Genomic DNA, 3,818 nt, shown 5'->3' on the forward strand with positions numbered 1-3,818 from the left:
AGATGGCCTAGTCGGCCATCACTGGAAAGAGAGGCCCATTGGACTTGCAAACTTTATATGCCCCAATATAGGGGAATGCCAGGGCCAAAAAAATGGGAATGGGAGGGTAGGGAAGTGGGGGGTGGTATGGGGGACTTTTGGGATAGCATTGGAAATGTAATTGAGGAAAATATGTAATAAAAAAAACAGTGAAAAAAAAAAGTACATTGAATACCTTAATTTCAGCTTATAAGTAGTCAAAATCAACATTTAAGCCTCAAAACCAGTTGACTTAAATTCTATCGCATTTGATTAAACAAATGGTATTTGGACAAGCTGGAAAATAGAAACGTGATCCAAGAACAATTGCAGTGTAGGGGTAACTGATAAACAGTTGATTTGGAGCTATGCCCACATGCCTGCTCCAGATCCTTTCTTCTAAGGAGGACACTATTTGTTACTCTGGTGTTAAATAGAAAAGTATTTTTTGAGATTCACACATTTAGCCCTCAGCATGTAGCACTTTGAAAATTCTTGCTGATGTCCTGTATTCTAATTGAAATATCAGGATAGGATACTATTTATTAAGAAATATAGAGTCAGGGTGTGTGCATGTGTTTGAAGAGGTTGGGAGAGTATTATAGGTGCACATGTACATGTGTGCACATATATATGGATGCCAGGGATCAACCTCAAACGTTGTACCTCAAGATGGCTATCCATTACTTACTATTTTATGTTACTTTACTTTTGAGATAGGGATTCTCACTGGAACCTGGGATTGCTGTTTAGGCTAAGACTGGACAACCAGTAAGTCCCAAGGATCCTCCAATCTCTGTCTTTCCAATGCTGAGATTTTAAGTGAGCCAACCAACTTGCCACCCCACAGCTTTTTATGTGGGTTCTAAAAGTTGAAGCCAGGTACTTATGGTCACAGAGTAAGCCCTTCATAGACTGAGCTATCTCTTTGTCCCAAGAAATTGAGTTTAAATTTAATTTTAGAGTTCTTCTTTCCTCCTCATGATCCTGCCCAACTTGAACTTCTTAGTACATATTCTAGAAAGTTATAATATGAGAAGGAATGTCAGTCTCTAGCTTTTCTTATTCCACTCTCTAGCCTTCCTGGGTTACTTTCCATTCCCTCCTCTACCCCTGCTAATATGTCCACTGCTTCTCAGAACCCTTGTCAAACCCCTGCCACCCCCCCCAATCCTTCTTACTCACACACCACCTGCACACCCCTCCCTAGCTGCCTCCCATTTTTCTCCTGACCTCACAGAAGCCCCACCTCCTAAGAAACAAAGTCTCATCCTGGCTGAGTGTGATGTCACTGCCCAGCCTTCCTTTGCAAGCTCTTCTACACTGATGAATAGGCATGCTTGCTTCTATAAATAGGTACTTACAATTTCTTAACTACAGTAAAGTCATTTCAGAAGGACACCCATGTGGGTCTTACTCATCCTGTTCAAAGCAAGGGTCCAATGAGCATCTGTTGATTCCATGAATAACTAGTCGACTCTCTACAGGAGAGAATGAAGCGTGCTGAAGCTGAAATGAAAGGAAATGAAAAAGAAAAAATCAATAAGAAATGTGAGGCAAAACAAGGAAGTTAAGGTCTGGGAAATAACATTCCTTTTTAATGGACTAGGCTAGGCTAATGACCACATCATGAGAATGGCCCCTATCATCTAGAAGAGATTCTACACAAAGTAAAATAATTCTGGTTCTTCAAGGCAGGGTGATTTTTGTGCATAAACTAATGGATCTAGGTAATCTTCAAGTTTACTGGTAATGGGAGGCACCCTCAAAAGAAGTGGAGAGAGAGGGAGAGGGGGGGGGAGAAGGAGAGGGAGAGGGAGAGAGACAGAACTTTACAACAGGGAAGACCTTGAGCAGTAGGATATGCCCTTCCCTACCATTCTGAGCAGCAATAAACCACACCTCAGATAAAACGACCCACAGTCCTTGCTTCCCGTTCCACTGATGGGAAGAAGCACGTAATTAAGAAGCAAGCACATAAATGGGGTGGAAGATTATGGAACTACCTGCCAGCCCTCAGCCTCAGTCCCTCAGCTCCTCCTCATGCCTGCAATCCACCTCCTCCACCCCATCATACTTCTGCCTAACACTTGTCAGGACTCCCTCCTCCTCTTCCTCACACCAAGAGTGTAACTAGTCATCTGACCCAGCCCGGACTTTTGTAGTCTCAGCCGCTAGCCTCTCCCACTGTGGGTAGCCAAGAGTCTCGACCTACCGCTGAAGAAATTCTGATTTCTGCTTCTAGATCCAGCCATCTGCCTGCAGGACCATCCCCCCTAACCTGCCTGGCTTTTCTCAAGGAGTCGCCTCTAGTTCAGTAAATCTGTGTGTGTCCATTCATGCCTGTGTTCATAAGAAACACATTTTAATGAACCATTGTGCTAGCTTGTCCCCATTCTTAAATAGTTCAGAATGAATACCCTAATAACAAGAATATTTTTATATAACAAATACAAAATCACTAAAAATAGCCCAAGTAAGATAATTAACATTACTGAATCACTACACTATCTAATCTGCACTTTGTTTTCAAATTTTACCCATTTCTTAATAATGCTTGGATTTTCTTAATGTATGGAAGCAAGTCTTTATTTCTTTAGGATTTGTTTTGATTTTGTTGTTTGCTGTTGTTGTTGTTTGTATGTTGTCGCCATATATCTCAGGCTGACTTTGAACTCTAAATCTTCCTCTTGTCTCAGTCTCCTCAGAGCTAGGATATTAGGTATGATCCACCATGCCCTGCTCCTTATAATTCATGTATCTCCTACCCTCCAGCCAAGAATCCCATTCAGAATAATATTCTATTTAGCTTTCATACGTCCCTCTCCCACAAGCAGTTCCATGGCTTTCTTTGATCTGTGACACTTTAAAAAGCACAGGCTACTAATTTTGTGAACTAACCCCTAATTTGAGGGTTTTTAAAATAATGTTTCTGACTCAGAAGTGATGTCATGTACTCTTTATATCCTATCAGAAAGGCACAAGATGTCAAAGTTTCTCAATGTTCTTATTCTTTAAAATTATGAAAGTAGCCGGGCGTGGTGGCGCACGCCTTTAATCCCAGCACTTGGGAGGCAGAGGCAGGTGGATTTCTGAGTTCGAGGCCAGCCTGGTCTACAAAGTGAGTTCCAGGACAGCCAGGACTATACAGAGAAACCCTGTCTCGAAAAACCAAAAAAAAAATTATGAAAGTATCCAATTCAATATCAAACTTTCCTTCATTAATTTGACACCATTGTTCATATCTGTTTTCCTTCCCCACTCCCCAATGCTGGAGATTAAGACCAAGACCTTCATGGACGCAAGGCAGAAAGCTTCTGAATGACCAGCCTCCCGGCTCTCATCTGCTTTATTTGTAAGGAAGAGTGTCACACTTCTTTCTTAACATATTTGTAGGAATTAAGTCCAGGGTCTCACAGGTGTTAAGCAAGCCCTCACCACTATGCTCCATTCCTCTTCTAATCCCTGATTTTAACTTTGGTTTTGTAGCTGAACTTCTCTAACTTGCCTGAGCTGGCCTTGAACCTCTGCTATAGCCCAGGTAAGCCTTAACATTGTGGTCCACCTTCTTCAGGCTCTTGAGTGGCTAGGATTGTGGCCCTGTACCTCAAGGCCCAGCCTGTTATTAAAAATAAAAATAAAAATAATGTGATTTTGACAAAGAGGGGTTTAAAACTACCCCACAAACAAATACCTGCATCTCCTGTATCAGTCCAATGTCTTCATTTTTAAAAAAGCCTTACCACCGAAAAGAGAGAGGTCTCTGATATGTATAGTATTAGGCAAGGCAAGTTTCTCAT

General features: G+C 41.7%; 1 long non-coding RNA gene across 1 annotated transcript in view; it reads left to right on the forward strand.

Annotated features, from left to right (window-relative positions):
- LOC115032320 overlaps positions 1 to 3,559 on the forward strand; it is a 184,543-nt gene extending 180,984 nt beyond the window's left edge. The window contains exon 4 of the long non-coding RNA XR_003837973.1: positions 3,508 to 3,559. This is a non-coding gene — a long non-coding RNA (uncharacterized LOC115032320). The remainder of the gene's footprint in view (positions 1 to 3,507) is intronic.
- Positions 3,560 to 3,818: the final 259 nt, after the last annotated feature.

The sequence above is a fragment of the Mus caroli genome, chromosome 11, assembly GCF_900094665.2.
Source record: "Mus caroli chromosome 11, CAROLI_EIJ_v1.1, whole genome shotgun sequence".
NCBI classification, from domain to species: Eukaryota; Metazoa; Chordata; class Mammalia; order Rodentia; family Muridae; genus Mus; species Mus caroli.